The sequence below is a fragment of the Salvelinus sp. IW2-2015 genome, linkage group LG9 (genome assembly GCF_002910315.2).
Source record: "Salvelinus sp. IW2-2015 linkage group LG9, ASM291031v2, whole genome shotgun sequence".
NCBI lineage: Eukaryota > Metazoa > Chordata > Actinopteri > Salmoniformes > Salmonidae > Salvelinus > Salvelinus sp. IW2-2015.
The window spans coordinates 27,552,108-27,563,316 of NC_036849.1; the positions used below are offsets into that span (position 1 = coordinate 27,552,108).

The window sequence follows — 11,209 nt, forward strand, 5'->3', positions numbered from 1 at the left end:
TTAGAAAGGCCTGCTCACTGAAGTGTTTTAGTGAGCGTTTGACAGTGATGAGGGGTGGTCTGACCGCAGACYCATTACGGACGCTGGCAATGAGGCAGTGATCGCTGAGATCCTGGTTGAAGACAGCAGAGGTGTATTTAGAGGTTAGGTTGGTCAGGATGACATCTGAGGGTGCCCATGTTTACGGATTTGGGGTTGTACCTGGTAGGTTCATTGATAATTTGTGTGAGATTGAGGGGATCTACCCTAGATTGTAGGACGGCCAGGGTGCTAAGCATGTCCCAGTTTAGGTCACCTAACAGTATGAGCTCTGAAGATGGGGGGGCAATCAATTCACATATGGTGTCCAGGGCACAGCTGGGGGCTGAAGGTGGTCTATAACAAGCGGCAACAGTGAGAGACTGAAACGTGGATTTTTAGATGTAGAAGGTTGAATTGTTTGGGCACAGACCTAGATAGTATGACAGAACTCTGCAGGCTAACTCCACCCCCTTTGGCAGCTCTATCTTGTTGGAAAATGTTAGTTAGGGATGGAAATTTCAGGATTGTTGGTGGCCTTCCTAAGCCAGGATTCAGACAAGGCTAGGACATCCAGGTTGGCAGAGTGTGCTAAAGCAGTGAATAAAACAAACTTAGGGAGGAGGATTCTAATGTTAACATGCATGGAACCAAGGCTTTTAAGGTTGCATGTCCCTGATTGAGTCTGTAATACCAACATGTTTCAAGCAGACCACCATAGTCCCTGTGCCCAAGAACAAAGGCAACCTGCCTAAATGACTACAGACCCGTAGCACTCACGTCCGTAGCCATGAAGTGCTTTGAAAGGTTGGTAATGGCTCACGTCAACACCATTATCCCAGAAACCCTAGACCCAATACAATTTTCATACTGCCCAAACAGATGATGCAATCTCTATTGCACTCCACACTGCCCTTTCCCACCTGGACAAAAGGAACACTTATGTGAGAATGCTATTCATTGACTACAGCTCAGCGTTCAACACCATAATACCCTCAAAGCTCATCACTAAGCTAAGGATCCTGGGACTAAACACCTCCCTCTGCAACTGGATCCTGGACACCCTGAMGGGCCACCCCAGGTGGTGAGGGTAGGTAAAAACACATCTGCCACCCTGATCCTCAACACTGGAGCTCCCCAGGGGTGCGTGCTCAGTCCCCAACTGTACTCCCTGTTCACCCACGACTGCACGGCCAGGCACGACTCCAACACCATCATTAAGTTTGCAGACGACACAACAGTGGTAGGCCGACGACGACGAGACAGCCTATAGGGAGGAGGTCAGAGACCTGGCTGGGTGGTGCCAGAATAACAACCTATCCCTCAAAGTAACCAAGACTAAGGAGATGATTGTGGACTACAGGAAAAGGAGGACCGAGCACGCCCCCATTCTCATCGACAGGGCTGTAGTGGAGGAGGTTGAGAGCTTCAAGTTCCTTGGTGTCCACATCAACAACAAACTATCATGGTCCAAACACACCAAGACAGTCGTGAAGAGGACACGACAAAGCCTATTCCCCCTCAGGAAACTAAAAGGATTTGGCATGGGTCCTGAGATCCTCAAAGAGTTCTACAGCTGCAACATCGAGAGCATCCTGACTGGTTGCATCACTGCCTGGTATGGCAATTGCTCGGCCTCTGACCGCAAGGCACTACAGAGGGTAGTGCGTACGGCCCAGTACATCACTGGTGCTAAGCTGCCTGTCATCCAGGACCGCTACACCAGGCRGTGTCAGAGGAAGGCCCTAAAATTTGTCAAATACCCCAGCCACCCCAGTCATAGACTGTTCTCTCTACTACCGGAGTGCCAAGTCTAGGACAAAAAGGCTTCTCAACAGTTGTTACCCCCAAGCCATAAGACTCCTGAACAGGTAATCAAATGGCTACCCGGACTATTTGTATTGTGTGCCCCTATTTGTATTGTGTGCATAGTCACTTTAACCATATGTACATACTACCTCAATCAGCCTGACTAACCGGTGTCTGTATGTAGCCTCGCTACTGTTTATAGCCTCGCTGCTGTTTATAGCCTGTCTTTTTACTGTTGTTTTTATTTCTTTACTTACCTATTGTTCACCTAATACCTTTTTTGCACTATTGGTTAGAGCCTGTAAGTAAGCGTTTCACTGTAAGGTCTACACCTGTTGTATTCGGCGCACGTAACAAACTTTGATTTACAGAAGTCAACAAATGAGAGCGCCTGGGGAATGTGAGTGGAGCTAGGCGCTGCACGGCCTGGATTAACCTCTACATCACCAGAGGAACAGAAGAGGCRTAGGATAAGGGTACAGCTAAAGGCTTTAAGAACTTGTCGTCTAGTGCGTTCGGAACAGAGAGTAAAAGGAGCACGTTTCTGGGTGCAGAAGAATAGATTCAAGGCATAATGTCCAGACAAGGGTATGGTAGGATGGGAAAACAGTGGAGGTAAACCTAGGCATTGAGTGACGATGAGAGGTTTTGTCTCGAGACAACATTTAAACCAGGTGAGGTCACCGCATGTGTCGGAGGTGGAACAAAAGGGCTAGGTAAGGCATATTGAGCAGGGCTGGAGGCTCTACAGTGAAACAAGACAACCACTAACCAAAACTGCAGTGAACAAGGCATATTGACATTAGGGAGAGGCATGCATAGCCAAGTGATCATAAAGACCAGTGAGTAGATAAGCGAGCTGGAGACACGGCGATTCAGACAGCAAGCGGGCTGGGGCTAGCAGAAGGGCCTTAGGGGGACGTCGCGACGGAAGAGTCTGTTGTAGCCCCCTCGGACGATTACGTCGGCAGACCAGTCGTGATGGATCGGCAGGGCTCCGTGTAGGCGGTAAAAGGGTCAAGGCCAATTGGCAAAATAGGTATTGTAGCCCAAGAAATTGGCTGATGGATCTATTCAGCTAACAGTCCGATATGCTCTAGACAGCTAGCGGGCCACGGCTAGYGGATGGGCCTTCAGGGGACGTCGCGACAGAGGAGCCTGTTGAAACCCCCTCAGCCAGATTACGTCGGTAGACCAGTCATGATGGATCGGCGGGGCTCSGTGTCGGCAGTAAAAGGGGTCCAGGCCAATTGGCAAAATAGGTATTGTAGCCCAAGGAGTGGCTGATGGACCTCTTCAGCTAGCCGGGATAGGGCCTAGCACGAGGCTAGTTCCAGGCTAACTGTTGCTTGCTTCGGGACAGAGACGTTAGCCAGGAGTAGCCACTCGGATAGTAGCTAGCTAGCTGCGATGACCCAGGTGAAAAGGTTCAGAGCTTGCGGTAGGAATCCAGAGATTTGGTGGAGAAAAAGCAGTCTGGTATGCTCTGTGTTGAATCGCGCAGGGAAGACTGGCAGTTGACAGGCTAAGGTTAGCTGATGACCGCTAGCAGTGGCTAACTGACTACTAGCTAGTTAGCTGGCTATCTTCTGTTGGGGGTTCCGGTTCTAAAGTATAGAAAATAGCAGATCCATAYCACATTGGGTGAGGTGGGTTGCAGGAGAGTATGTTGAAATTGAGGTTAAAAATATAAAAAATATACAAAATATATACAAAGAAAAAAGATCTATACACGGGAGAGTGTATAGAGACAAAGACATCTGAACTGCTAYGCCATCTTGGRAAAAAACAGCCCAACAAAGGGGSGGAGGGGGACCAACTCCATATTAATGCCTATGATTTTGGAATGAGATGTTTGACGAGCAGGTGTCYACATACGTTTGGTCATGTAGTGTACTTAGGAAAACACTCACGTCCTGTTTTGTTTGATGCACTGAAAAGTGAGGCCCTAGACTAGATAGAMCCCACTTAAGGTAAGGAACACTCAAAAGAGTAAGGTATGCGACTTAACATGTCAAAAAGGAGAGACAAAACACCATGGGGACTGGCTTAATAGGAAGCGAGTATGGGCTCTAAGGCCAGTTAATGACTAATGCATGCACTTAAAGCATTTTCACCCTTTTCTTCAGTGAAATTACATAAGTGTACAGTATGCTGCTCACTACTAGTTCGCTGAACCCCTTAATGGGTCTTTATCATTACCCAGCCTACAGAGCTGCAGGCCTATGACCTTTTGCCTCAAATCACAAGAATCAAAGCCTATATGGCKATCATGTTCTAAAGGTCTGGGTTTATAGTTCTGAGCATACGCGTAAAGCGTGTATCCATTTTAAGAGAGGTACTATTACTTTACACTATACTGCTGCAGTGGAGTTTGTCAGGCCAGCCCGAGGCTTATTGACAGAGATTAATGTATATACCTTTGCAGTACACAATTTGATCAAGGATTAAACATACTGTCGATGTGCTATAGAGTTAGGCCTGGAGGGTGTTCATGGCACTGCACACTATGTTCTCTGTTCAAAACACAAACGTAGAGATGCTAGTCTTTTGTGGATCATGGTGCATTGACTGCATTCATTGCATGAGTCTTGCTTGACTTCACAAAGGCTAACCTGTCTGACGAGCAAGCTACAGCCGAGGGAGCCACGCACTCCAAAATGCCGAGCGAGCACTGTGAGCGAGGAGCGAGCTCTGTCGAAAAAAGTAATTACAGTACAATACCATTAGGGATGCCTCCAAATACTGTTATGATTGTTGGGCTGGATGCTGGCCATTAGGCAATGCGCCCCTCGGAGCAATAAACATTTCAAGAACCATTCAAACACTCAATCATTTGTTTCCCGACTCGCGCCACGTTCCCCACCACTTGGGCCCGGCAGTCTGCTGAATGCGAATGACACTGAAAACGATTAGGTAACCTAACCTCCTACAACTTGAACGAACCATTTTAACCCCACCAAAGTCATATAACGGCAAATTATTATATAACATCTAGCCAGGACAGACAATACATTTTCAATGCAGCAAAACGCAGACTTTGAGAGTGACACACGCATCCCTAAGAAGCCAGCCTAACTGGATTTAAAAGGTAATGAGTAGGCATTCATTAGCGGGGTAAGTGCTTCTGTTTAAACTGAATGGGTGTTACATTTCTGGCATGGCCATGCAGTCACAATCAGCCTGAGCTACTTACATGAGTAACTTGTCATGTTTAACAAGTTCAATGGCGCTAAACAGATTCATCGCATTCTAAAGCCTTGTTCACACTGCAGGCCTTTATGGTCAAATCAGTTTTGAAATACTGACTGTCCAAACAGCAAGTTAGAAGTGACCAAGTCGTTCAGACAGCAGTCATTTTGCTGACCTGGCTCCGCTAGTTGTCATAGTAACGATAGGTGTGCGTACAGTGGTGTAGGCTGATTGGTGGTGGTGGTGCTCATGCTTCCTATCACTCAGAAGTTATATAGCAAGCTAAGGAGACAACAATGCCTGCCCTGGACGTTTACCAGTTGCTTTGAACGTTCAAAATCACGATTCCTTTCTAGCTAGCTGTTTGGCTTTCTAGCACATTCACTCATTTGTAAAAAATAATATTATAATAATTTAAAAGCTAGTTAGCTACACATGTTCTTGTCAAAACTGTCAGAGTAACTAGAAACAGGATATGCCAAATAACAGTCTAAAACCACTTGAGGGCAAATAAATCAGAGTCACATGGCCAGGAATCTCATTTGTATCCGATTTCAAACCATCTACGAAGGTGAAATGTTGTTTGAAATATCTGATTCTATGTGCTTTTTGGCTGTTTAGACTGTAGGACAAAAGAACAGATTCGAGTCAGCTCATATATATAATATAATATATATATATATATATATATTATATATATATATATATATATTATATTATATATATATATATACACACACATATACACACACACTGCTCAAAAAAATAAAGGGAACACTTAAACAGCACTGCCAGAGCCCTGCAAAATGACCTCCAGCAGGCCACAAATGTGCATGTGTATGCTCAAACGGTCAGAAACAGACTCCATGAGGGTGGTATGAGGGCCCGACGTCCACAGGTGGGGGTTGTGCTTACAGCCCAACACCGTGCAGGACGTTTGGCATTTGCCAGAGAACACCAAGATTGGCAAATTCGCCACTGGCGCCCTGTGCTCTTCACAGATGAAAGCAGGTTCACACTGAGCACATGCTGTCTCTTATACACATCTAGATGTGTATAAGAGACAGCATGAGCACGTGACAGACGTGACAGAGTCTGGAGACGCCGTGGAGAACGTTCTGCTGCCTGCAACATCCTCCAGCATGACCGGTTTGGTGGTGGGTCAGTCATGGCGTGGGGTGGCATTTCTTTGTGGGGCCGCACAGCCCTCCATGTGCTCGCCAGAGGTAGCCTGACTGCCATTAGGTACCGAGATGAGATCCTCAGACCCCTTGTGAGACCATATGCTGACACATGCACATTTGTGGCCTGCTGGAGGTCATTTTGCAGGGCTCTGGCAGTGCTCCTCCTTGCACAAAGGCGGAGGTAGCGGTCCTGCTGCTGGGTTGTTGCCCTCCTACGGCCTCCTCCACGTCTCCTGATGTACTGACCTGTCTCCTGGTAGCGCCTCCATGCTCTGGACACTACGCTGACAGACACAGCAAACCTTCTTGCCACAGCTCGCATTGATGTGCCATCCTGGATGAGCTGCACTACCTGAGCCACTTGTGTGGGTTGTAGACTCTGTCTCATGCTACCACTAGAGTGAAAGCACCACCAGCATTCAAAAGTGACCAAMACATCAGCCAGGAAGCATAGGAACTGAGAAGTGGTCTGTGGTCACCACCTGCAGAACCACTCCTTTATTGGGGGTGTCTTGCTAATTGCCTATAATTTCCACCTTTTGTCTATTCCATTTGCACAACAGCATGTGAAATTTATTGTCAATCAGTGTTGCTTCCTAAGTGGACAGTTTGATTTCACAGAAGTGTGATTGACTTGGAGTTACATTGTGTTGTTTAAGTGTTCCCTTTATTTTTTGGAGCAGTGTATATATTTGAGTCACTTCAAACTGCCAAAGTGAGCCAGGCTTAACGGTGTCAAGGCGTGAGCAGTGTTTTTAAGTTACTCCCACCTCCATACTTGTGCGATTACATTGTGATCGAATGTGGCAACCTTAAAAACGACTTAGGGTAGGGCCGTGCATAGCATAAGCTTACCCACAATTTCAACATGCTGGAATTGCCCAGTCATGTATAACATTAACATGACATATCTTTATAGAACTAGCCTACCAGAGGAGATGGCAAAGTTGGCCCTAATGTTTATTTAGTGACAATGATCAATACATTATGATTGAGTAGCCTAAATGTACAGCAGCCAAGAATCCCTTCATTCAATAAAATACCATTAGGAGGTTCCTTTCTCAAAACCAAGCAACTTTTCATTCAATAGCAGTATTAAAAACCAATAGCAGTATTAAAAACCACAGCAGTTCATGTTACATGCCAAGTCACGCCCAACAACCATAAAATGCTTAGAGGCACATTGCGAAATGCCCAAGTATTTATTACTGAAAAGGGGGCTTGTGGTGTTTGCCGCCACCACAATACACACTCCTACACCCAGGTACATGCAATGCCTGTTTAAATTAAAAGGAATACTCAAGGCTGCAGTCAGTCAGTAGGGGCTTTCTGATGGTACAGGTGGATGTTTGAGCAGGACTCACAGTTCTGAGGGATTGGGGAGTGTAATGTTGATTGTGTTCCCAAGAGGCTGGCAGGTACACTGTGTTCTCAGCCTGCCTCTCATTACCAGCATATCACATCCATTGAAAAACATTCTTCCCCTCATGCAAATCCAGGTCCATTTTCCCCTGAGTGGCTTGTCACTTAGTGAACTCATTTCAATGCAACCGATTTTCACAGAACAATCTTTTGGCCATGTATAGCTAGAGTAGGATGTGTTTCGTTCCCTGATGGGAATAATGCCTGCCTCATCCCTGGAAAGTCCATCCCTACTGCATGCCTGTGACTGCCTGCCAGGCTCTATTCACCTTTCAAGTGTGAGATCTTCCCAGCACGCTATTACAGCTCACATGTAGTTCAGCGAAACAGAATCAAATTGTACGGTATGGGCAAGATGAGGAAGTGGTGGAGCGACAGAGAATGGGTATGTATACACCACTGCATGGGTCCTCAGCTTTTACAGTGACTGTGCAGACATGCTCTTTGTTCATGTCTAGGCCTAAACTTCACCCYSBGGGGGGGGGGGGGGMTAGCTGCTTCAAATGGAARCGCCATGGCAAGGTACCGTATGACATTTAAGAGCTCAGAGAGAGAGCAGTCAACCAGTCCAAACAGGTTGAAATTAATATTGAGATGTACTCATGTATTATATGGTGTGTCATCTTTTTTGTTTTGTTGCAATGTGTTTTCCTACCTGGAATCTTTGATATTCATATGTATAGTATCACTACATAGCGCTTACATTTCCCGTATTCTGGTTGATGACACTCACTAGAACAGTAGCCTAGGGGAATAATCAACTCTCAATAATGTTTTAGGGTGTCACCTTGCTGTGCATCATATATCCAACATGAACACTAGCAGCCTATCTGACACCAGCACTGCATCAGTCCCATGGTTGCTGAAGAGCCACTGTTCTTGAATAATGATCATGTGGTTGCAGTGTCAGCAACACAAAAAGCAGCAGTTCATGAAATCAACACTGTTGTACTCCTGACTTGATGAACATATAGTCTTGGCAAAACAATTTGGAGAGCTCGGAGTATCAACGAGACATGAAAACGACAAAATGCAAAACAGCTTGCTACTGACAACAGGTAATTCCAGAACTACAGCCAATCATGTTGGCACCCTCCTATAATGCCTCATGTAATTTTCAGTAGGCCTAATATTGTAACAAAAAGCCTACAGTAGGCTGCAACACTATCTTCCTGCACCAAAAAGTGTCACAGCAGCCTACCTGTACAATGTAAACGGTGAGGTTTAGTTCATCTGAAATTGTGACATCTTGCACGCCCTGACTGGAGGGCAGCTGACAATATCAGCCTGTATTTCGCAAAGCAAATCCGTTCTAATTGTCCTTCTCAGCTTATAACAAGATGCAACAGTGCAGCCTCGACTGTTTGGGAAACGCAGTTACTGTTAAGGTTCTCAGACATTACTGTCATGTGAACAACTCGGTGGTGCACATATTGGAAATAAACCAAATTACCTGGCCTTTTGTGACAGCGCCGTGTTCTTGGTTATAAAATTACCCCAGGAGCGATGAAAGCAGAACTTCAGAAGGTTATCTACTGGATAAAATGTAGGTGGCTGATTGCTGCTACTCGAGAGGCATTGTGACAGACAGAGAGTATCGTTATAGGTGTATATTCATTACGCCTATTATGTTGCAAAACGTTTCTTAAAAGGAAGCAAACTGAACGAAATGGGGAGGGACCTACCTGAATTTGTCAACTAGAAACTCTCGTTTCAGTCCGTTTTGCAACTGTTGAGACTAATGATTACACCCCTGGTTAGAGTATTGTTTTTGGTGGTGACTTCTAAACGTATCCGTCCAAAACGAAGAGGCTAAAACATTCGACCATGTATCATGGAAATAAACTAAGAGGATATTCAATGCAATATAAATAAGACTACGTGGATAACGAAAGCAGGCGAATCAAAACCACAGCTGACAAGCAGTATCGAATGACAGTTACAGTAGCTGCATGAGGAAATCATGAAAATAATGTCTGAGGACTCCCTTGCAACTGAGCAACGTCCCTTTCACCCGCCTCGAAACCGGTGGTTCACAAGACACAAACCGAGCTTATATCTGCATAACATTGTAAATATCCCAAGGTGATGTGCCTACCTTGAAAATGCCTAGCAACTACACGGGAAAAATCAGCTGCTCCGCGCAACGCACTGGAAGGACGCCATTTGTCAGCGAACGTTTTTGTTATGCGCCGCCTTCTTCTTATTCTTCTTTAAGGCTTATTGGGAGTTTACACCCATAATGTGTGTTACCGCCTCCTACTGTACGGGGTACTATGAGTGAACATTCGCTATCAAATGTGCACTTATCAATGGCCTGGTCAGAAATGAACTATTTATATATGCAAGTTCAGCAAGGTCAAAGCTAAATTACATTTCATATTAATGCCATTACAGACAGAAAGCTTTAACCAAGGCAATAGGCCTATTACATGTCTATACCAATGTTTCCAGGCATTAACTGTGTTCAATTCCTTTGTAGTTAAGGAGATGCATACTGATTGATTGTGGAAAGGAGCCACACATGCAAAGCAATTTATTTGTTGTGTCCCTCCCCCAATTTGCACCTGGCTGGGGTAGTGTGGGAAAATACTGCGATATAATGTATCGAAATAATGTATTGTAATAACATTGTGCAGGCTCCCATAAGACATTGTGTAGTTTCACACCCTACAAAGGGTAAAGAGTGTGAGAAAAGCGGGAGACAGGCAGGTGCTATGTTGAAACGACAGGCMCAGGGAGGAGGAAGACAGAGTGAAGGCACACAGCAAACCGTTTTGTTTCAATTTGACTTGTTTTCACCTACACACACACACTTTTCCACACTTTCATTACCCTCGGGTTCAGWGGACCASAACATATGTAATATAAATGTGTAGGAGGGTTGTCACGCCCTGACCTTAGTTCCTTTTTTATGTCTCTATTTTGGTTTGTCTGGGCGTGAGTTGGGGTGGGCATTCTATGTTTTGTGTTCTATGTTTTCTATTTCTGTATGTTTGGCCGGGTGTGGTTCTCAATCAGAGGCAGCTGTCTATTGTTGTCTCTGATTGAGAACCATACTTAGGTAGCCTTTTCCCACCTGTGTTTTGTGGATAGTTGTTTTCTGTCTTTGTGTCTGTACCAGACAGGACTGTTTCGTTTCATTCTCTTTGTTATTTTGTTTAGTGTTCTGTTTTAATAAATTAACATGAACACTTACCACGCTGCGCTTTGGTCCGATGATTCCTCATCTTCAGACGACAAACGTTACAAGGGTGCACAGTGTGTACTCAATGAAAATGTGTTATTTTACATGTTCTTCACAGAAAATGAGCCAATGAGTCTCAGGTTGAAAAAATAATTCATTGTATCACTTTTCTTTTAGTAAACATTGAAAATGGGTCCCACAGACACGAACACCACACAAGGGTTAAAGGTAGTAAATGAGGCTGAATGAACTGTTTCGCTGCCAGACAAGGCTCTGCTGTTAGCTTCAGTAACAAAATAACACCATGGTTGTAATAACACGTTAAACAGGTAATTYGTAAATGTGTAGAATGTGTTTGTTTTGGGTCCAAATTGGTAAGCTAACATATGTGAATTAG

At 45.0% G+C, this 11,209-nt stretch overlaps 1 protein-coding gene across 4 annotated transcripts in view; it reads right to left on the minus strand.

Moving 5' to 3' along the window:
- LOC111968893 (probable E3 ubiquitin-protein ligase RNF144A-A) overlaps positions 1 to 9,808 on the minus strand; it is a 61,771-nt gene extending 51,963 nt beyond the window's left edge. The window contains exon 1 of one of the 4 annotated variants that reach the window (XM_023994840.3): positions 9,724 to 9,808. The gene's annotated coding sequence lies outside the window, so the exon portion shown is untranslated. Of the gene's footprint in view, positions 1 to 9,078; positions 9,236 to 9,310; positions 9,579 to 9,723 lie in introns of those variants that run through there. The other 3 variants (XM_023994838.3, XM_070445244.1, XM_023994841.3) reach the window with 3 other exon arrangements.
- Between the last annotated feature and the right edge of the window lie 1,401 nt (positions 9,809 to 11,209).